Source organism: Camellia sinensis, chromosome 2 (assembly GCF_055761805.1).
Source record: "Camellia sinensis isolate YWXY chromosome 2, ASM5576180v1, whole genome shotgun sequence".
Lineage (NCBI taxonomy): Eukaryota > Viridiplantae > Streptophyta > Magnoliopsida > Ericales > Theaceae > Camellia > Camellia sinensis.
Window position 1 is genome coordinate 147,210,426 of NC_138962.1, and position 24,603 is coordinate 147,235,028.

General features: G+C 38.4%; 1 protein-coding gene and 1 long non-coding RNA gene across 2 annotated transcripts in view; both read right to left on the reverse strand.

The window, feature by feature from the left end:
- LOC114311198 (acyl-[acyl-carrier-protein] hydrolase FATB2, chloroplastic-like) overlaps positions 1-24,603 on the reverse strand; it is a 292,813-nt gene that overhangs the window by 141,939 nt on the left and 126,271 nt on the right. The gene's annotated exons all lie outside the window — the stretch shown is intronic.
- Positions 696-23,948, reverse strand: LOC145819700 (uncharacterized). The gene is made up of 3 exons (XR_014360467.1): positions 23,767-23,948; positions 5,738-5,911; positions 696-759 (listed from the first exon to the last, which is right to left on the reverse strand). It is a non-coding gene; the product is annotated as an uncharacterized LOC145819700 (long non-coding RNA).

The window sequence follows — 24,603 nt, forward strand, 5'->3', positions numbered from 1 at the left end:
CTAATTTACTTCATAAGTACAACAAACCAAAAACTACCACAAGTTTCACGAAAGCAATCCACATAAATATACTACTTTTCAAAAGGTGAAGTCTAATAACACCAATAAACAATCACCAAGCACTTTTTTCCTTTTGTAAAAAAAAAAATAGTATCCTCTTACATAAAGAACCCTGTTGTTCATACTTGGTTTACTAAGAACCAACAGCTGCTGAGACAGGTTATGAAGTTCAATCCTTTATTTTGGCAGGTGCATGGCAAGGCTATATGACTGAGCGATCATATCTTGAAGTTTGATGGCAACAGAATTTCCATCCATGAAAAGGGGTGAACTTTCACACAAAATACTTCTATACCATGACACGTTGAATCTTGTAAACTAGTTAGAATAGGCAATATACAGAATCAAAGTTTTGGTAGATAAGCGATTGAATTGCCTTTGATGTAAATGTGTAGAACACACTAGATTCACAAAAGGCATATGCATTAAATAATGAAAATTTGTATTCTTTTTTAGTGCAGCCAAAAGCAAGATAGAAGCAAAACTAAACCAATGCAAAATATATATATATATATATAGCAGTCTCTCATAATTTAGAAACTTTAGAACAGAAGAATAATAAGACTGAAACAACCTTTTTATCTTTCATTTTTTTCTTTTTCTTGGTGTAGAGAGAGAGAGAGAGAGAGGACATGCCTTGAGATAGTGTCAGATAACTGCTTCGACACGACTGGTGCTGCCTCAGCTGGACTGCCAGGTCTAACAATTGGAGAACAAATTGGAGGCATATGGAAATCAATTTCTTTAAACAACAGATATTAGCCATTGGGATCCCATATATAAAAATGAAAAAGGGAAAAAAACATATATGCAATTGATGGTAGTCAGCCTATGCAGCCCTCATCTGGTGACTATGTGGTAGGGGTCATGATTTCCATCTTAATACATGGTCTGCACAAGGACATAAGATTCAAGAGTCTGACTTGGTGAATAACAAAGAGCCAACAATTCATATTTTTTAATGCCTTAACATATATATATAAAACTAGAATTTCCTATAAACAACCTATCTAACCTTAAGAAAACATCAATCCTCATTGTGCATGCGAGTGAGTGTGTGTGTGTGTGTGTGTGAGAGAGAGAGAGAGAGAGAGAGAGAGAGAGAGAGGGAGCAGACAATGGGCAGAAAGCCCTTATAGTACAACCTACTAACATAAAATATGCCACAAACCAAAGCCCCTAAAAATAAAAGAAAAGAAAAAAAAACACAGGAAGGGAAGTCATGTTACAATTAATAAAGGCAAATGAATACTATTACTGAATCAAATTCTATTACAATCAAAGAAATTGAAAAAAAACACTGTCAGTAACAGTGATGCAGCACAACTAAGCAGGTTTGTGCCAAACTAGGACGGAGTGAACTAACTAATTTCTTCAATCAAGAAGAATTGTAACAAAATCCCTTTAAAATTGACAAATAAAAAGTAAACCCAATGACATATTGTTATGCATATTTGAATTTGCATCAAATAAAAAGGAAACCCAATGACATATTTGAATTTGAATTTAATTGAGTAGAAGATATTGTCCCCATTTAAGAGAAATGGAGACAGAGGGAAATAGAAAATAAATCAAATCTTGCAGAGCCAATATGCCTACATCCCAATTCCTGCATCCAACTCAACCAAACACATTTATTATATTATCATTAAAAATAAAAATAAAAATAAAAAATGTTGAAAAACCCAATATCTAGAGGGAGAAAATAGTTAAAGATATGAATCAAGAAAATGCCTTTCTTTTCTTGGCTCTCTGCACAAGTAGTCAATAACAGGACCACCCATGTGTAGCAGCTTGAAAAAGAAGGAAACTCGGAGAACATACCAAGATGCAAGTTTATCAATTTACATGGGAACTACACCGAAATGATTATTAGGAGAGTTAGAAAGAAAGAAATACTAGAGTGAGATTCCAAAAAAAGGCAAAATAATGGGCTAGAGAGAGACAAGGTAGATCCGATATTACCATGTTAGCAGATCAGAGAGAGAGAGAGAGAGAACAGATCTGATCGAAGAGAGAGCAAATCTGCATCTCTTCATTGTTGAGCTTCTACTCACTGTTTCCAACGATCCACATCCAATGCCACCTGCCTGTCCCGTACATGATCAGAGACACTAACACCGCACTCGAAACCCTTGATAAATCAATTCACCATAGCTGGTGCTCAATCTGATGAAAGAGAAGAGCTTTCCATACAAGGACTAGAAAGAGTAAAGGAACAAAAACAAATGGAGAAAACACAAAACAAAAGCAAAAAAAGCTGGAAATCAACTAAATCAAGAGAAAACAATTCTAAATCATTAGTTTTAGCCATGAAATTTTATAGATCTTGTGTGAATGTGGCAAATCCATATCAAAAACCCTAACCTTGAGCACTAGATTGATTTAGATCATAGGGATTCAAACAATCTGGAAGATATACGCTGCAGAAAACCTTAACCTTGAGCCCTAGATCGATTTAGATCATAGGGATTCGAACAATCAGGAAGATATAAGCTCAAATCAAGAGTGGAACAAGATTTTTCATATCAAACAACCAAAGAATTGATGGAGATCGAAGGTTCGATGCCTCGAAGATCCAAGGCCTCGATTTCTCTCCCTTCCTAAAGTCCCGCCTCTGTTCAATCAGAATAGAAGAACGTCATAGCCTTGAGCCATTATTTAAATGAAATAACCGACGCACAAAACGAGATGGTTTAGTTTAATTTTTTTGGAATTTGCAAAATTTGGAAAGATTCAACAACGTTTTTGAAAAACGTCATAAAAAAAAAAAGGTCACTTTATCCTGTTTTTCTTGTAGTGTCTATTAACAACTTCACATACATAGCAAAAGAATATGTTATTTCCCTTCAACTCTCTAAAGTTGCTATCTTAAAATCATTTTCATGAACATGAAACTAACTTTTATCTCTGCAAAATAAAATTACATACATTAAAAGTCGATGCCGGGTGATGCTATGGTACATTTGGATGTACCATATATCTAGTTATGAGGTTATGTGTTTTTATATTATAACCAATATCATATAGATCACAACCATTATTATATTGGCTCATAACTTAGTTATATTTAGTTATCTATACATATCATATTATGTCATAACCAACTCATACCTAAATTATTTTAATAATTTAATTTTCAATTGACAACTGGTGTAACCGGTTACCAAAAAACGACAAAGGAAATCAGTCGAGGGCAGGGGTGTAAAAATGGCCCGCCGCCCGGGGTGGGCCCAGCCCGGTTAGGCCCAAGCCCGAGCCCAACCCGAGACCCTGGGCCTGGGCCTGGGCCTGGGTAGTTATTTTGAAGCCTGGCCCAGCCCATCGGCCTGCTCAAGGCCCACTCAAAGCCCGGCCTAAGACCTGGCTCGCCGGAGGCCCAGTGTCATTTTTAGTAAAAAAGAATAAATTTTTGGTAGAAAAAATAGAAAAAAATAAAAAAATATGTTTAGGCCTGGCCCAAGCCTGAGCCAAGCCTAGGCCCGGTGCACCCTAGGCCCGAATACCCCCTGGTCCAGGCTTAATTTTTTCTAGCCCATGGGTCGGCCCGGACCGAATTTTGGCAACAGCCCAATATGGGGCAGCCTAAGCTGGGGCCTGGGCGGGCTGGGTCAGGCCAAATTTACACCCCTAGTCAAGGGGTCACAAGTCAGTTGGGGTCACAAGTCAGTTGGCCTCTTGCTCTTGCTCTTGCTCTTCTCTTCTCTTCTCCTCCCTCTTCTCTTCCGCCATAGCCGAAGCTTCAACCATTGCCAAAGACCACCAGCCCCATTGGTGTCGGGGCCACCTTTCTCGCAGTGTTAACATCTTCTTCACAATCTCTCACTCTCTCGACATCAAGAACTAGTCTCTTACATTCTAATCGTATCTTTCCGAGAGATCTTTAATGTAGCTCAGGTTTGTTTCTAACTATAAAGTTCATTTACATTAGGGCTTTTGATTTCAAAACCCTTGCCCTTATTGCATATCTGATATTAAGTTTGGTTCTTAGTCAAAATTAAGATTTGTAGCCAATAGTTGTGCCATTGGGGCTTTGATTTCAAAACTCTAACTGTGAAGAATGAATATGTGATATTAAGTTTTATTTTCTCAAAAAATTCAAAATTTTTAATCTAATTATTAGCTCTGTCTCTATCGCTTTAACTCCATCTATAATCAGCAATGTCATTAATCACATTCCTAAATCATCCTCTGTTTCTTTTGTTTCTATATCATTAATCACATTCCTCTGTTTTCTAGGAATGTATTAGCTCTCTGTTTATTTTTTTTATTTTTTTACATTTTAATTCTTTTAAAAACCAATAAAAAAAATTTGGTTTTTAAGCTACAAAATTTCTTCATTTAGTTTTTTGTGTTTTTTTTAAAAGTTTGGCATATATAAATTTGTATTAGATATATATTAAATAAGACTTGGTTCAATGGTTAAGACTTGGCCTAATAACCTTGAGGTTATAAGGTTATTAGGCCAAGTCTGGGGACCACCAAATTTGTGCATTATGCCAAAGGTTAGGTGTGTACTTAATTTTTCCCCTCCCAAACACATATTTATGTGTACTAATTAGGCCTTTTTATATATCTATATATAAAATAAAAAATCTATACAAATCAAACCAACACTAATTTTAACTGAATAATGTGTAAAAGAAAATTAATATTTGGTTTGGATTTTTCAAAAGCAGTTTTTTGAGTTTTTAATTTGTATATTGAGACTTTTAGATTGTTCCTTGTTGCTCGTTTATTCGCCTGTATTATTTTTGGTGAAACTCAGTTGTCTTCAATCTTCTCTTCCAAACTAACCATCCTAAGAACTACACTATGGAGGGAATAAGCTTTACCTATACTAATTTACTGGTTAAGAGTTGTGGGCCAGAACTTGCTTGGATGAACACCTATGCTTAAGGCTGCCCACAACAGATTATCAACCTGATTTGGCCTAGTTACAGGAGCTGATGCTAACAAAGTTTTGATTCTTAAAACCTCCACATTTTCCCAATCATAAGCTGCCTTCTAAACTGAAACTCCCAATCACCTGCACTTCATTTAATCACTGACATTGAGTTGAAGGAAACCCCTTTATCCACAACCAATCTATATAGAATAGAAAACTCTTCTTTCAGGCTCTTGTTAACATACCATCTGTCAGACCAGAATTTTATTCTATGGCCATCCCCAACTCTTATTTGACAATTATCTAACTAAAACCTCGGTAGGATATTACTCTGGTTTGCAATGGACACAATGTCATTCCACACTCAGGAGAAATTGTTGGTAAAGTCTATATTTGGCATCCAACTACCCACCTCCAATATGTATTTGCTACAGATAATTCTTCTCCATAGTGCACCTTTCTCTACACCAAACCTCCACCACCATTTAATCAACAAGCATGTGTTAATCAACAAGCATAGTGCATCTTTCTCTTTCACTCTCCTTATCCCCAAACCCCCTTGTTCCATACTTTTTGCAACCTAGGGGAGAGATTCTAAGAGAGAAAGGTGAAGGAGTTTGCCATGCATTCTATTTTCTTTGGTTCTTGGTTGTTTTCCAAGAGCTTATTGACTCATAAGAAGTATATTTAGACTAGAGAATCAAATCAAGAAAATCGGTTAAAATATAGCCATAGGAATAAACAACCAAATTTCATTAAACTAAGGGAGAAAAATCCATGAATCTTCACCTTGTTGCCTACACTTGCATCCACCTGTACAATTGCAGACGCGCCTGTGTTCGGGGCTAAAATCACCATTAAATCTGTTCTCCCACATGCTAACCTGGTGGTGGATTGGCTCATATAAACCCATCATTCCTGAAGTGGCAAATTGAGTTGATGAAGAGTTCATACCTTAATTCACTGATTAAAAAGGCAAACATAATAATTCAGCTGAAGCATCATACAAATGATGTAATTGAAATTATGCAAAATTGCATCAACCCACAGAGGAAGCTAAGAAATTAATTGAGTGACCAACAAGAAAGTAAATCAAGAAACAGAACTTGACCAAATTACAGAATTATAGGCAAAGCCCACCAATCACAACCTTTTAATTACAACTCTTGCTACTGTCATTTGCTATGATAGAATTAGGCCGTCTATTTGTCAAAAATTTAAAATTTAAAAATGAAAAAAGAAAGAAGGAAAAAAGTTCTTCTACTGACAAGAATGTGAGGGGGAAGGCTTATTCACTGATATATGATTACATGACTTACATATGCAAGATGAGGCCTCCACTGTGGGATAGTATATGAATTCTTTTGGGTTCTCGAAAACAATTGTGGTTCTTAATACTTTTTCTATAATAGATAAGAGATGCATCCATCCCTAATGACATCAAGAAAGGAAAAAAATGATATGCTACGAAATCCGGAGAAGTATAGCTGCAGGATTGTATTTACAAATATAACAAGTTATATCATTAAAACAACACCCCAAACCACCAAACGAAAATATGCATATACTTTATACACATACATACATATATAAATATATGATCAACCTTAAATTAAAACTGAGAATGTGTATGGATTACATGTCAAAAGAAGTCGATACACTATTTAATAATTCAAACCCTCACTTCAACCACCAATAGTCCTTTTGCGACCTATAAATCAATAGAATTACCATTGAGACACAAACTCGATCACCGAAGAGCTTGACCAACAAATCATATACTAATTCTTAGAAGGACAAGAAATGAATTGATAAGATTCGACGATATGAACTCGAGCAAAACAATGAAAGCAACAAACACCATATTACAGATACAGAAGCAAAAACACAAACACTTGGGGTATGTGATATCATTTGCAGCATCAAGTCCTCAGATTGAAACCAAAAACAAATTCAATCCCTCCAAATTAATGAAAACAACAAAGAAAGAAAATTTGAAAGAATTGAAAACAAATACAATGATGTATATGAATTGATTAAGAGAGACTAACCTATTCATGTGGGTTAGAGCTGGATAGTGCTAGAAACAACCACCCCCCCCCCAAAAAAAAAAAAAAAAAAAAAAAAAAAAAAAAAAAAACTGGAAAAGATGTTTCACGAGTCCCGTAATAATGCTCTCATCATTTGAAAACCCATTAAAGTTTAAGCTACAAAATAATCAAACAAGTCAGCCTTTTTTTCCATCCAGCTAATTTGCTCCTAATAGTCTCCAACACAGGTCTCCAAGTGGCTTTTCTGCTTGGATTAGCCCCTGGAGGTAACCCCAGATACTGTAGGGGCAGATTCTTCACTTTGCAATTCAATAATAAGCAAAATCGTCGAAGGAATCCTCTGCTACACCCACTCCACAAACCACACTTTTGTGGTAGTTTATTTTCAGCCTAGACGATACTTCAAAGCATCTTAAAATCCTCTTTAAATTGCTAATTTTCATCACATTAGATTCACAAAAGAGAATTAAGTCATCTGCAAATTGTAAGTGGATAAGTGCAACATCATTAGATCCAATTTTCACCCCCTTAATTAAATCCTGGTTATGAGTCCTTGAGAGTAATGCACTTAACCCTTCAGCTACAATGTTAAATAAGAAGGGGGATAGGGGATCCCCTTATCTTAGGCCCCTTTGTGGACTAAATTCCTCTGTTGGAGGTCCATTAACAAGCACAGATAACCTTGCCGTAGTTACACATTCTTTCATCCAATCTACCCATTTTGATCCAAAGCCAAAATTTGAAAGCATTGAGCATAGGAAATCCCAATTAACTGAGTCGTAGTTGTTAACCAGTTAGCTAGAAAAGGAAAAAAAACTAATAGTAAATGAGAAAGACATGTCAACAAAGTAATTATATAGCCTATTCAAATATATAAATATTTGGGGCCTCTTCAATGTTGGAGGCCTTAGACAAATGTCTTAATGGCCTATCAGTCAAGACGTTACTGATTAAACACATTGCATTTGCAAAGTTGACTCTTCCCCCCTCCCCTCCCCAATTCTTGATTGATTCTTTTTGTTATTCAATTTGTAAATACATTTGAAGGCTTTTTGGACTAAAAGTAGTCTCTGTTCTTCTAACTTTGAATGTACTATTTTGTTTTTCTTGGAAATTATATTAAATAATTGTTGTTGTTTATTGCGTTTTCTACAAGAGCATGAAGATACTTGAAACAGAGTAATGCCTTTCAAAAATGATTATTCTTCTGTTTTTGGGGTCTTTGATTTATTGATTCATTCCAAACTAGAGTTTAAATGGGTTTATGTGTGGTATGTATGGTCATTGCTACTACACCCCTTTTGGGATGTGGACCATATGCAAGTTGTAACATTTGTGATGTTGATTACCACAAATGTCATAACTAAATATGAGTTATAAGTAAAGAAAAAAATATGATATGATTATATGAAAGAATAGGGGCATTGCTCAAGTGTGAGCATGAAGGTTTGAGTCTTCTTCCAATCTTTACACATCCCAACATCCTCAATTACTGGGACCCACACTAGGTAATGTTCTTTAGACTCTTATGAAACAATCAATTTAAGTACCTCCCAAATTCATAAATTCAGTAGTTCCTTAAACAAAATTGAAAAGATTTGTATTCTAAAAGATAAATCCAAAAATGTTCACTCTCCAATCCAATTATGATATACTATGAACAGAGAGGACCACGTGATAGGGATTTGTTAAAAAATAAAAATAAAAATAAAAAAAGAAAACAGAGCTGCAATGTATATATATATAATTTAATAAGTAGTCAGAAACTAAGAGGGGAATAGGCATCTTTGCTAGGACACTAAAGTAGAGTTGAGGCTGCTTGAAAACATCCCACATATACTGATTTAAGGTCACATATATTGAAGCTTACAGGACTTTCTAGGACAAAATATGTACCTGTCCAAGAAGTAGTTCAGCAACAACACAACCAGTAGACCAAACGTCAATAGCTGTAGTGTAATCCGTCGCTTGAAATATAAGCTCAGATGTAAGAGGTATTGGGCTCTCCTTTTACTTGCCAAAAATAAGGAATCAAGCATTTCAACCAAAACACAAAACTAAGGGAGAGGGAAAAAAATGAATAGACATAAAAGAACTGACCAAAACTTTAGAAATTCCATGAAGTTGTTATTTGCAAAAGAGTTAATGAGGTGGTGGGAAAATAGTATATACGAGAGGGCACAATGTTACAAACTGATGGAAAAATGTGAAATAATTACAATCACAGTCACACCCTCATTCATCACAATTTTTGTATTAAAAAAAAACTGAGATTAAAAGTTTAAGGTCACAGTTAAAAACTAGGACCTTTAACCAAATTTGTAGTAGTGCTCATATATTAGTAGTATGTATTATAAATTTAAAGTATCAATGATATAATAAATGTAAATAATAAAATCAAATAATAAGCATAGGCATGTTCCAATAGCTGATCTACATGCAGTAGTGAAGCCTTGGCCATTCAGGGGATGGACAATGGACATGATAAGGACCTTCTTCGAAACAACATTGCTTCATTCTAATGGCCATAGATTACTTTACCAAGTAGGTTAAAGCTAAGCCTTATAAGACTATGGAACAAACGGAGGTGATTGATTTCATCAAGGACTTAATCTATAGGTTTGGTATTCCACAGACCATAACTGTGGATAATGGGACTGTATTTAACGAAAAGCTAGTAAAAGCTTTCGCAGCAGAATATGGAATTAGTCTTGTCAATTCCATCCCCTATTATACACAAGCAAATGGTCAAGCAAAATCATCTAACATGTCATTGAAAAAAAGGATACAAAAGGTTGTGGAAGACAATTGTAGAGACCGGCACAACTTCTTGTTAGATGTTTTGTGGGCTAATAGAACCTCCCAAAGGTCAAGTACAGGAATTACTCACTATGCCCTAGTATATGGGCATGATGCAGTACTTCCTGTGGAGATCAATATTAAGTCTCTGAGGGTAAAATGCCAAGACCACCTAAGTGCTAACCAATATCATCAAAGCATGCATTTAGAGTTAGAATGTGTGGATGAGGCCAAAATTTTGACATTAAATAATATCATTTTACAAAAGAAGAAACTAGCTAAAAGTTACAATAAAAGGGTTCGACACACCAGCTTTAATGAGAGACTTGGTTTGGAAAACAATACTACCAATAGGAATTAAAAGTCACAAGTTTGACAAATAGTCACCTAATTGGGAGGGGGCCATACCAAGTCTATAGGGTCTTGCCTGGAAGAGCCTACCATTTGAAAATTTTAAATGGATTTGTGCATCCTAAGAAAATTAATGGCAAGTACTTGAAACCATATACCATATGGGAGGCATAAGGAGTTTAAAATACTATACGGAAACATTAAGTAAAGAAACACTTGTGTAAAAGAATAATATTTTCACTTCATAACAATTCAAGTACATTTTGCCACAACTTGGCCCAAAATTCATTACAATGCCTAAACTGTTCCCTTACAATAAGTTCTCTATTCTTGAGTGCTGGGAACAGTTGTATGGCAGTATTCATCTCCTACTTGCGGCTTGATAGCCCCTGGTGCGAAGTGTGTAGCCTCTCTGCATTTTGCTCCAAGGCCAAGTTGACTGCCGCTAGCTACTTCTCGAATTATGCCTTCATTTGTAAGAGTTGAGCTTGAAGCTGTGAGGCAGAAGAGTGTTGTCCCTTTAGCATTGAGACTTCAAAGTGGACATGAGAGACAAACTCCTTGTCTTTTAAGAGCTCCTTCCTTGCAGCCTTAGCCATTTGACAGATATTAACATAGAAGTCCATAGTTGCCACTGCCTAGGTTAAATGGCCTTTAAAGGCAACATTTCACTGTTCGATGAGTTGGCAGCATTTAAGGAATCTAATTTTGATAGTTGGCTTCTATAGAGCCTCAAACGGAATTCTTGAGAAGGCCCTTATCAACTCCAAGCAGGTGCCCAAATCGAGCTAAGGAAGAGAGGTGGACTCAGTAGCAGAGGAGCCTTTAATTATCTCCAATAAGGGGTCAGCTAAGTCGAGTGGCTCTGTATCACTGTCTGGTGGAAGCACTGGTGTAGATATATCAAATAAGGTTGCCAACTAGGCTTCAAAGATGTCCATCTCCTCTTCCGACAAAGGTATTGCAGAAGGGGTGCTTGTGGAAGGGAGTACTGGAAGAATTGATACAGGAGAAAGGGAGGAAGATGCCTCAGCAGCATCCATAGTCCTGGCCACCAATAGGTCTAAGGAAGTAGGACTGGAGCTGGGTACTGGAGGAAGTATTGATATGCTACCAGTGCCATCCCTAGAAGTACTAACTGCCACTGAAGTAGGAGTAACAATAAGAGTACTCTCAGAAGGCAAAGGGGTGACCAAGACTCTAGAGGGTGTAGAAGCACACAGAGGGGAGGCAATGGACACCAGGGACCAGTTAAGGAACTCAGCAAGGTTAGGAGATGGAGAGGAGAGAATGATTGGCATATCAAGCCTCGAAGGAATTAAAGAAGAGGCTATAGGGAGTGCAGAGACATGGATTGGAAATATCATTTGCAGGGGCTCTACACTCATTGGGAAACTAGTATCTACTTTTCCTTTTCCTTTCAAGGCCACTATTAGATCTGTGGGGCTCAGGAGTGGTCTTTCAGGTCTCTCTGGAGAGGAAGGAGCTAGCATCGAAGAGGAGAGAGGTAGGCTGATTGCTATTACATTTTGAAATAAAAAATATATATAAGAACAATGCTAACAAAAAGGACGAGACATCATAAAAGGACAAAGGGAATTACCAACAGTGGCAGTAGTGGTGATTGGAGAGTTGCGAAGAGTATGATGTTCAGCAACTTTACTATTCCTTGCAGCCTCCTTTTGTGCTACCTCAGCAATAGTAGCCTCCTCCTCTGAAATTTTTTGCTGCCTCTTCTTCTCCAATCTTTGGAACACAATGACCTCTTTGCCTTTTCCTTCTCCATTGCCTTGACAGTTGCCTCGTGAGCAAAGTTCGTGATGAGTTGGGCAGTAGGAGAGGCTATCATTTTTCTCCTTTGTAGGGGAACCTCTTCCTCCTCCTTTTTCTGAAGGAACCCCAGGTGCCTCTTCCACAGGCTCTAGTTGGGCTTTTCTTTTCTTCAATTCTTGCTACTTTCCCTTCAATGTAACCAAGGCTTGTGCTCGTTGAGGTGAGGCCTCCTGTGAAGCCTCTATACCAATAAAGAAAAAAAAAACCAAGACGAGAAAAGCTATAAAAGAAGGAAAAGAAAAGAAAGGGAAAGCATATACCTTTCTTTGCAGCAGCCCTGGTGATTTGAAGTGCAAGTGCAGGAGCAGGAGCTGGAGTAGCAAGGGTAGAGACAGTGGTGGTACTAGCCTCTATGGTTGTGGCTTTCCCACCTTAGACTGGTACATTCAATTCTTTCAACAAGTCCAAGGTGGGAGTAGCAACATGTACCTCCATGTTGGCCGTCCACCAGTTCTGAAATTTCTTCATAGTCCCACAGTGCCTGGTAAAAGTCACAAACTCAAAGCTAGAAGTATCCTTCAAAACCTTGACTATTGCTTCATCTAGCCTAAGTCTTAAGACCTTCAAATTTCCGGTGTCAAGGTTAGAGTTGGAAAGACTGCAGAGAGGGACAGGGATCCCCTGAGAAAGCCCAAATTGCCTTGCAAATTGAGAGGGGCAGTAAGCCTCAACAATGCACTTGTAGGCTTTGGGGTTTAGAGAGCCAATGAAGAGTTCCCTTGGGATCAAAATTGAGGCCCACATCTCATTGTGATTAGGCCTGGAACAGGTGGTGTCAGCCAAGAAGGCCCTCAACTATGCTGGCCCCACATTTGCATCGAAAGTGCAAAAGGAGGGGTGAATGGAGGCTGGAAGGCTATGGAAGTAAGAAAAATAGTAGGCAAAACTAGAAGGGTACAAAGAGACTTTGGCATATTTCTCTCCATAGGTGGTGGGCTCTTGCACCAAGAATTTCAAGCACTGAGAGTGATATTCAGTAAAGTAAGCGAAAATCCAGAGTTGGAGAACCCAAATAGGGCTTCCTTGATTGGGTTCTAGAGGCCTCTCGCAAAACTGGGAACAAACCCTATATACATGGCCTAGAACATAAGGGGCCAAGACTATTCTCTTCTTCGAAGCCAAAGCCTTGGCAAGAAGAATAAATTTAGACATTATTTTTTGAGAAGAGGTGCAAAATAAGAACTTGCAAAGCCAAAAAAGCCAACAGATTTAGGTGTAATTTTAATAATGAACAAAATTATGAAATGAGTGAAAGAGAATTACTCCAAAATATTGCTATCTAACCCTGATAAATTCTCTCTCTAGAAATGTGCTCCGCAGTTCTCGGATGGTAATGTTTCCAGTAAGGAAAGAAGATGGGCCACGTCGGCGAATTTTGTTTCTTGGTGGCCGGTCGTTTGAATTTGAGGAGTCCGATGGAGGGGATGGGAAATGTGGGTTATCGATTGTTGAGAGGGGGGAGGGGTTACGATGGGCGATGAAGCTGAATGTTTCAGAAGTTCATTAGTTGGTGGTCAGGATGAGGTTGGCTTCTAAGGAATCCAGCAGCCTAAAGTTTTGGGGCCGTCTCAGTGGGGGTAGTCGAACTACAGCGGTCTGGGTACGTGGTGAGGAAGGTGGGGGGACTTCGTTTCAAATTGTGGTCACCACAGGACAGAGACGTGAACAAGTTTACATACCTGTGTCTGCGTTCGGTGATGGCTGGGAAGGGGTGGCATTGGTTCTCGATGGCTTTGGTTTGTGCGTTGCAAAGGCCGCCTGACCTATTGGCTTCAAGAAGGTTTCTTCACCTTCTGTCGCTGAAGGAGAGTCTGTCGGGGTTGTACGTTCTGAGGCGGAGGTGGACTGGTTTCGTATCATGGATAGATCACTAGTGGGTAAACTGGGGGGTTTGGGGGGCAAAGGCTTCAGTTTTGCCACCATCCCGGATTGGGTTGCCCGTTGGTGGAAGCATTCGGGGAAGGTGGTCCGACCTTTGGGGGAGAAAGCTTTTTTGTTTGTTTTGTCAAATAGAGGTGAGGCGGAAGCACTGTTGAGACGATGGTGGACCGTGGAAGGATGTGAGTTGTTCCTGGCGTGGTGGTCCCCACTAGCTCTTTGTACTCCGGCAAGCACTTCGCGGCCTGAGAAGAGTGTGTGGCTCCGGTTGATGGGTCTGCCTCTTCATCTCCGGGGAGGCGGTGTATCATTTCCTCGGTGATCGTTGTGGTGGCTTCATCGAGGCGGATGAGTCGTCGGTGGACTTAGGCTCCATTCGGCTTCGTGTGCGCTACTCAGATTTCACGTCGTCGTGAGTGTCCTTCCGCTGGGGGATGTGGCAGTTTTCATTGCCAGTTTGGGTCGAAGATGATCCGGTGGTGGAATGGTGGAGGCCGGCTGCCGTGAAAGAGGGAGATTCTGCGCCGAATATGGAAAGGATGGATTTTGGGCAACTAGGGCAGGATTTTCAGCAGAAAATGGGGGTGATTGATTATCTGCAACAATTTCGAAGAGTTAACAGATCCTTGGGTTATCAGGGAAATTTTACCCAGTGGGTAGGGGCAGCGGTGGGTAATCCACAACCGGCCCAGGCCCAACGCAGGTGGGCTGTGGTTAAAAGTTAGGGAATTCATTTGGGGGCCCAGGGGTTAAGGGGGTGAGGCCGGTGGGTTCTCAGTCCAGCCCACGGGGGGATGGCTTCTCAAGCCTCACAGGGATTAATGGATTGGGCCTTTCTGTGCAGCTCAACAGTCTTGTTAATATAGATGTGGGTCGGATTGAGGGTGATTTGGGCTATACGGCTTCCCGTGCTCCACATTTGACTGAATCGGGTCGGGTTGATCCGTTTGGGCTAGGGAGTCATCGGAGAGGATCGGTGTCGCAGTCTGGACTGGAGTTGGTGGCCCATCGTGCAATATCTGCTGAGGCATAAGGATCGGGATTGGTGGAGTCGGAGAGGGGCTTCTCACAGTCGGCGGCTTCGAGTTTGGATACGCGACGTTCCAGGTTGGAGCTACATATGCCTCGTGATTTGTCATCTGTGGGGGATCATGGATCGGAAAGCGATACTTCCCCTTCGGCGTCGGGAAGGGGTACCTCACAGTCGGCGGCTACAAAATTGGAGGAGCGACAGTCCCCGTTGGACCTCGATAGGCCTCGCGGTGTGCCATCGGTGGGGGATCAAGGGTCACGCTTGCTACTAGTGTCGGACTCAGAGTCAGTTAAGGGACATTCCCCGTTGGTGTTGGCGACGACTCGCGATGCATCTTGGGCTGACCAAGGAGAGACGGGGCCTGAGTGTGTGGGTCAACCAACGGTCTTGGAGTTGCAGCCATTGGCAGTGCAAGATAGTGAATTGGTTACTTGTTTCAAACACCAACAGAGGTCTGAGGATTTTGGGGGTTTATCGGGGGAGGAAATTCCTTCGGCAGAAGCCGTGTCCCAGTGGGTGTTGGATCAGATTAGTGAAGTCAGTCGTTGTTTGGGCTTGTCCTTCGAAGGCCATGAAGATGAGGCTATGCGACTTTTTACGGCGGTGGAGGCTTCATGGAGGGAAGGCACTCCCACTCCAAGGGTGTGTCTTTCATTGGTCACCCCTTCTAAAGTTATTCGGGAGCTCAAGAATTTGGAATGTTCCGTGAATTATGATCATGGTGTGAGGAATGTAGGACGGGGTGAACGGAGAGATCGGCGAGGTTAATTGTATTTCAGACTCGGTTCCGTGGATGTGTTGTTGTCTTTTTCTAGTTTCCATCCTTTACTCTTTGTATATGAGTCTTGGGTCGTGTTGGGTAGGTTTAAAACACGTTGGTTGTGTTTGGAAACCAAGGGTTAGTGTCCATTAAATTTTCATAATGGTTCATTTAATATCCTTATTAGTGGTTCATTTAATATCATTATTAGTGGTTACAAACTTGTTCATTTAATATCCTTATTAGTAGTTCAGTTACTACCCTTATTAGTGGTCCATTCATATTCAAACTTGACCATTCATATTTCTAACTAGTGTTCATTTAATTCTAGTTAGTGTTCATTTAATGCTAGTTAGTGTTCATTTAATTCTAACTTGTCCTTTCATTTTCCAATTAATGGGTTTTAATAACAACCTTTCAATATCACTTGTTCATCTCCCTTTTGATTTCAAAACCCTAGAACCATCTTCTCTCTCTCCCTACACACCTTCTCTCTAGGTTTTCATCTCCCTCTAGTGTAAATCTAGACTAAGTCCTTTGTAAGAAAGGTAGAGTGGGTTGAGGGCTTCATTTTAATCTTGAAGTTTGGCGATTTGGAGCACTTTGGTTTTTGGCCTTCATCTTTTCCATTTGAGGTAGGGATTTCTTTGTTCTTTTTCAATACTCCGTCTATAGATAGACATGTGGTAATTTTGTATTGCATGAAAATCAGATCCATGTTGGATTTGTTTGAAAATCATGAGGGGAACCTAGGGTTGGTTGTTTGAGAATGGTTTTGTTATCACAGACTGTGGTTTGGACTAATTAGAGAGTAAAATTAGTATGTTATTGTTGAAAGAAGAGAAAGCCCTAAATTATATTTTGATTTGATAAAATAAAAAGGATTTACGGTTGAACAATGTTAGTAAATTTCTATTGTTAATATGAGTTGTGTAGGAGGTGTTAACAGTTAAGGGATTAATTATGGTATTGGGGTTATTTTGAAATGAACGTATTGAATCAAGTTGGGTTATGGCTTATTATCCATGGAATTGATTTTGTAAAATGAAGAGAATGTAATCGGTTTTGTGAAAAGGGAAAAGTGTTTTTAGAATAAGTGATGGAACATGTTGACTTAAGAAAATTATGAAGTTGATCTTGAAAATGGTAAATGAAATGTTAACTCTATGTGAGTCTCGGAAAATAAATTTGAGAATTAAACTATTGTATCATGAGTGTCGAATACACACATTTGGGGGTTTTATCCTTACCCATCGTACTAGTGTCGTTGTTGGGTTTAAGGTTTGCTTGAGAGTTGAGTCTCTTTTATTAGGTGTACTGAATACATGCATCTAGAGGTTTTGTCCTTGGTCATCGGTGGAGGATGACATTGGTGTGTTGAATTGTGATGTATGCGTTACACTTGTGTTGGTTAAACATTATTGAATAGTTTATGTGTATGTATTACACTTGTTATTGATGCTTTGTTGTATTGAGGAATTTGTATATGATAATTGTTTACATACATTGTTTTGTGTGGGAGGAGATAGGGGATGTACTCCACGGTTTAGGGGAAGATAGGGGATGGACCTCTAAACCGGAAACTGTTTGACATTGATACAACACTACAATGTGTATCATTTGTGAAGTATAGAAGTGTTTTTGTTTGATATTGATACAACACCAAAATGTGTATTATTTGTGAAGTATGGAAGTGTTTTTGTCTGAGATTGATACAGGACTAAAATGTGTATCTATTATGAGGTATGAAATGTTTAAAATGAGTTATTATCTCGCTTATCGCTTTGGCATATCCTTAGCTTACTGTGCATATAGCCGGTAAAGCAGAGTTTTAATTGTTATTGTCAGTGTGTCTAAATATGTTATTGGTTGCGGTGGTTACAGTTTTGAAAGGCCGAGCTGCCTCATTTGTGGATTATATACATGTTGATGATTTGTTATTTCCCTTTTATTTAAGGCATGCATGTATTGATATGAATGTATTGGGAACAAACCAAAATGCCATTTTGAGATTTTGGAAAGTGTGAAGGAAAATGGGGTATTTGTGAACATGTTTTCAAAAAAAGGTCATTTTGTTGTAAGTACGGAAAATGGGGGAAGAGTAATGGGCTTGGTGAAATTGTTTTTCTAAAACTGTTATAGTCATGAAAGTTTGGAAAAATGGGTAATAAAAAGGAAAGGGAAAAAGGTAAACCGCTTATAGCGTCGAACGAAATGGCTGTTTTCGAGAAAAGTTCATACTTATGTATATTTTGTATAAACTGCCACATTACTATTCTAGTATGAGAAAGAACATTCATGATCATAGCTATCTGTAAGTTGTTATTGTTGGAGATCATGTTGAGATCCCTACTGGACTATATGTTCATCCCACGTTGTTGAATCTTTTTCAGGTGATAGCCAGGATGTTCTACAAGGTTTTGGATCTTCTTATTTGTTGGCCACGGGGCCTCTTTTGTGTTGGCGGAATGCCATTTATGTAAAAGGGTTATACCCTTCTTCTTGACTTTTAATGATGTAAGCCCAAGGGCAATTTATTTAGTGTTCTCATGTTGTATTTACTTGCATACGAATGAGAGCAATGTTATTCACTTCTACAAGTTGAATATACGAGTTTATTTCCGCATGTTATCTCTGAAATGGAATTAAGTAAATGAAATTAGTAATACTTCGAGTAATAAAAAGTGGGGCGTGACAACTTCGTGATTCTCCTAGTTGTGTGTTGGCTCAACAGCTGAAGATGTTGAAAGCGGCCTTAAAAAATTGGAATAAGGAGGTGTTTGGTCGGCTAGAGGGCCAAAAAGCTGCAGTGGTGTCTTTACTTCAATCCTTCGATGAGATGGAGGTGCAAGCGGAGCTGTCTCCTGAGGCCGGTATTTGTAAGGAGGGAGCTAGACAGGATTATGTTCGTATATCCCGTATGGAGGAGGTTTGTTTTCGTCAAAAGTCTAGATGTTTATGGTTAAAGGACGGGGATCGCAATACAAAATTCTTTCACCGTATGGCTAATGCTCATCAAAGGGTTAATCAGATTAGCAAGTTATGGGTGGATGGTCGGGAGCTGCATATCGATGGAGAGATTAAGGACGGGGTCATGGGTTTCTATCAGCATTTATTCCGGCCTCAAGAGGGGCTTTGGCGGCCGGGTTTGGAATTGCTACGATTCTGGGCGAGGATCGGGAGAGTTTGGAGCGAGCTTTTACAGAGGAGGAGGTGTTTGGAGCTTTGTAGGCAATGAATGGGAATAAAGCCCCAGGTTCGGATGGTTTCACCATGGCTTTCTTCTAGCATTGTTGGAGTGTGGTTAAGGGTGATATCATGGCCACTTTGGCGGATTTCCTAGTGTCTGGGCATTTTGAGAAAAGTTTCAATGCAACCTTTTTGACTTTGATTCCGAAGAAAGGAGGGGCTAATGATATTCGGGATTTTAGGCCTATTAGTTTGTTGGGAAGTGTGTATAAGTTATTAGCTAAAGTGTTGGCAAATCGTTTGCGAGGCGTTTTATCGACTGTGGTGTTAGAGTCTCAGAATGCGTTTGTTGGGAGGAGGCAGATTTTAGATGCAGTTCTGGTTGCCAATGAGTGTGTGGATTCTCAGATTCGCCAGGGGCGCCCCGATTTGATTTGCAAATTGGATATTGAGAAGGCGAATGATAATGTTAACTGGGAGTTTCTCTTGTATATACTGGATCGTATGGGCTTTGGGGCGACTTGGTGTCAGTGGATCAAGTTCTGTATCTCGACTGTGCAGATGTCGGTGTTGATTAATGGGACTCCGGCAGGTTTCTTTCAGACTCATCGCGGCCTTCGGCAGGGGGATCCTTTGTCCCCCTTGCTATTTATCTTGGTGATGGAGGTGTTGAGTCGATTGTTGGATAAAGCTGTGCGCGAAGGTTTCTTGGAAGGTTTCGTTGTGGGGTCACAGGCGGGGGCTCCTTTGGGGGTTTCACATTTGTTATATGCGGATGACGCCTTGATCTTCTGTGGTGCGGAAGCTGGGCAGGTTGGTTATTTGCGATGTGTTTTGCTTTGTTTTGAGGTGGTGTCGAGTCTTCGTGTTAACTTGCGGAAGTCGGAGCTCATTCCAGTGGGGGCGGTTGCTAGGTTACTTGTCATGGCTGCAGTTTTGGGGTGTAAAGTCTCGGTTTTGTCAGTGTCCTATTTGGGTTTGCCTTTAGGGGCTTCTTTTAAGGCCAAGAGGGTGTGGGATGGAGTAGTGGAGCAGGTCCAACGTCGTTTGGCAGGGTGGAAGTGCCAATATCTGTCGAAAGGCAGCCGTTTGACATTGCTTAAGAGTGTGTTGAGTAGTATCCCCACTTATTTCATGTCGGTTCATGTTATTCCAGTGTCAGTGGCACATCGGTTAGAAAAGCTTCAACGGGATTTTTTGTGGGAGACTGGCGGTGATGATTTTAAGTACCATTTGGTTGACTGGGGTCAGGTTTGTCAACCCAAAAGGTTTGGAGGGCTGGGGGTACGTCGGTTGGTGACTTTTAACCGAGCTTTGTTAGGGAAGTGGCTTTGGCGTTTTGCTTTGGAGCCTTACAGATTGTGGCGGCAGGTGGTGGCGGCTAAATATGGGCTGGGCAGAGGAGGTTGGGCTTCTGGGTCTGTGACCTGTACTTATGGGTGTGGGTTATGGAAAGGAATTTGGTTGGGAAGGGTAGAGTTTTGGAAATGGATAGGGTTTACGGTAGGGGAGGGGAGTAGAGTGCGGTTTTGGAAAGATGTGTGGTGTAGGGAGTTGGTGTTGGCGACCCGTTTCCCATTGATTTTTAATATGGCATTAGATCAAGATGCTTTGGTGGCTTCTTATTTGGATGGTGGAGGTGTGGTAGTTTGGGATATTCAGTTACGGCGCCAGGTTCATGATTGGGAAGTCGCTCAGTTGGTGGAGTTGTGGAATTTTTTATATGGTCTGGGAACGGTCGGGGTGGGCCCCGATGTGTTGGTCTGGACTAGGTTGGGGGCCAAGGGGCGGTTCACAGTAGCCTCATTTTATCAGGGTTTGATAGGGGATGCTGGTTGGGTCTTCCCTTGGAAAAGTGTTTGAGTTCCGGGGGTTCCGACTAAGGTTGCCTTTTTTATGTGGACGGTACCTTTAGGTCGGAATCTTACTTTGGATAATTTGATACGGCGGGGGCATATTCTCGTGAATCGGTGTTCTATGTGTTGTGCGGATGCGGAGTCAGTTAATCATTTATTTCTTCATTGCTCGGTGGCTTCGCGTTTGTGGGGCTTAGTTTGTTCTCTCTTTGACATTGCTTGGGTTCAGCCACTAGGGGTGTTTGATTTCCTTTGGGCTTGGCAGGGTGTTCGTCTTGGCCGGGGGAGGCGCCGTGCTTGATCATTGGTTCCATTCTGCTTGATGTGGTTGCTTTGGATGGAACGGAATAGTCGTACTTTCTTAGTGGTGTCTCATAGTGTTTCTTGGTTACAAAGTCGACTTTTTATAGTTTTGTATAGTTGGTTGGAAGGGAGGGTCGATCCAGATTTATTTGCGTTTTTAGATTTTCTTGATGAGGTGATTGGTTAGTTCTGGTTTTCTTGGTCCCCTTTCGGGGGGGTTTTGCTTGTATTGGTTGCATCGTCTTGATGCTTTTTTAATAAAATTTGCTTATTTGTCAAAAAAAAAAAAAAAAAAGCCAACAGATTTAAAGGTAAAATAGTTAAAATCATATAAATTAAGTTGTTTTTGAACTACACTCAAGTGATGTTTTAATTATGTTGTCATTAATATTATATTGGACAAATTACACTAGTGGTCCCTATATTTTACTCATTGTGTAATTTTGGTCCCTACACTTTCAATTGACTGGATTTTAACCCTTAATTTTAAATTTTGCATCAATTTGGTCTAATTGATTATATTGCTAGTGTATTTAAAAAAAAAATTATCATTAAATTAGTTGAGGTTAACTTACTGAGTTTGGTAAGTTTATAATTTTGCCCTTACAAATATGGCACATGATAGTTATGTGCATATTTTTCATAAAAAAAAATGCTAAGAGTTGTAACAAATTAGATCAAATTGAGACAAAATTATAAATTCAAGGTCAAAATTGAACTAATTGAAATTATAGGAACTAAAATGACACACGGACCAAAGTATAGGGATTATCGTCATAATTTGCCCTATTATATTTTAAGTATTACCTAATAATAATTATGTTGCAACCTGATTAATAGATATTAAAGCAACAAAAAATTTCACTTAGTTAAAAATAAATAAATTGTGTCATGTCAATTTCTTGTCACATGACAGCCTGAAGCTTTAATTTACAATTACATATTGAAACTCAAATTAGAGAACGAAATGAAAGAAAATTGAGAGGAAGTAATACTAACCCAATTTCTTAAGTCACTCTCTCAAATCAAATTCATCTTATCCTACATCAAGCCCTAACTATAAATCATTTCACACTCCCTTCTCATCACTTCCAATTGCCTTTTTTAGTATCTTTTTCTAGTGCCTTTCTCCGGTCACCCTTACAACTTTCAACCCAACAATGCAATTTGCTAGAGCTCCTATATATATTCTCCAATCTATACTTCTATTAACTAAACTAACTCTTTGTGAATAATATCCTCAAATTGTTAATTTTAAAGTTAAAGGAGATTTTTGTAATTTTAAAGTAGGAGATTTTTTATCCTGATATGGTTAACTTTAGTTTGACATAACTAAATAGTACAATATTTGAGCCTATTTCTTTTGCCCCAAGTTCAACTATTTTAAGTTATATATATTTTTGACATATATTTGAAATAATTACATAACATTTTAACCATGACATTCTTTTGTATGACATTTATGTTTTGTTGAATAATGAATTTAGGAGAAATAAAATGAAATTAACTAATCAAAAAATATATTACTTTTTTTTATAACAATTATCTTTTCTGTTCTTTCACTTCATTTTATTTTCCTTCGGTCTTTTTGTTTTTCATGATTCTTTTATTATGTAAATCCAAGATCCAAACAAAAATTTAAGTCCATGATAATAAATTTATAATATTATAATAATTCCAATTATTTTGTCTTAACATAAAACATAAAAGTGACAAATTAATCTTACTTGAATAATAACTTGCGCCTATTTGATAGATTATTATCTATATGCATATTTGCTTTTTTTTTTTTTTTTTTTTTTTTTGAGAAGCATATTTGCTGCTTGTAGTAAAAAAATCATATTTTCTTGAATTAATTTATCTAACAGTATTTAGTTTGTCTTAGACTTATAACTGGTATCATAAGATTAATAAGAAATTTTCAATTTCAGATGAACCATTTTGGTCAAGTGAATCATTTGACTCTTTAATAATAATTTATAAGAACATGTTAATATTGCAAAATAAATAAATAATAAGCTTATCCAGGCTCATTTACTTAAAAAATTAATTTCAAGCATATTAGAGTTCCGCTACAATTTTAAGCAAGTTACTTAGTTGGCTTATATTCATACTTAATTACACGAAAATTATGATTATGGGATCAAACTAATTTTTTATGAATGATATATATGAAGGGGAGCAGTGATTGGCACCCCCAGCACCCCCACCTCCACGTGGGGGGCTGTGGACCAAGGGAAAGTCAAAAAAAAAAAAAAATTTCAACCAATCACATGCTGCCACATTACTGGGGGTCCTTCAAAACTGGGGTTCCAAAGCATTTTTGATATGAAGGGCCTACAAAATAAATTGTTTGGATTATCGGGTCTTGTGGTGGATCCCATGGTCTCTCAAGTTCTCTCAACTTCAAATTTAAACTTGAGAGAAACCTAGCCCAATTAAAATCAAATGATAGGATGGCTAAACTCAACTTTTATACTCAATTCTCTTGTATTTTAAGGGTATATTATTCCTCTTTTTTACTCTTTCACATTATTTGTTACCTTTAATCACTTAATTTATAAACAAAAATGATAAATACTTGTCTTTTTCTTATAATTTTTTTCACCAATCACTGCATCCAAACAGAGTATTACTCTAATTTTTTCCTTTTCTTTTTTGTCGGTTTTCCAATTACGCTGTCATGACTGTGATACAAGCAACAGACATGTAGCTCTAGTTACTAGAACGAGGAGGAAAAGAAAAAGGCGGAGGAACAAACTCACTCTTCGGTGCTTGGCGCGGAGGACCTCCGGCGAGATCTAGTAGGGATCTTCGTCAATAGCTTTCGGAGCTTTTCTCCATAACGGAGGATGCGACGGTGAAAGCAAAATAGGTCTTGGCAGTGGCGATGGGCAGCGGCGACGACCGAGAGAGAGAGAGAAAGAGAGAGAGAGACTCCTGAAAACGTTTGGGCTGAAGAAAGGGTATTTGGAAAAAAAAAAAATTAAGAGGGAATTTTGATTTTGACAGAATTTAGATGTAATTTTTGTCAATTTACACTCAAACGTTTGGGCGATATTTTATTTTAATAATAAAATAAATTATTAATTTATAATTTTTGTCAATTTACAATCAAATTTTTTTAATTTATTTTTAATATAAATCATTCATCTATTTTTATTAAGTAAAATTGATAAAAATATATATATATATATATATATTGCTTATCAACTATAAAATGTATAACCACACCACTAATTGGCGTAATAAAAATATTTAAAATTTTTAAAAATCACAAATATCGTAATCAAGTCATAAAGTTTTGTCACATAAAACACAAAACACCGTCACTAATTGACATAACAAAATTGTTTAAAATTATATAAAACCACAAATATTGTAACCAAGTCATAAAATTTCGTAAAATCAATCAAAAATTGCATAACTATCCACTAATTGGCGTAACAAAAACATCTAATTTTTAAAAAAATCACAAATGTCATAACCAACTCACAAAATTTAGTAAAATCAATTACAAAATGTGTAACTGCACTACTAATTGGCATAGTAAAATAATCAAAAAAATTTACAAATCACAAATGTCATAATCAACCCATAAA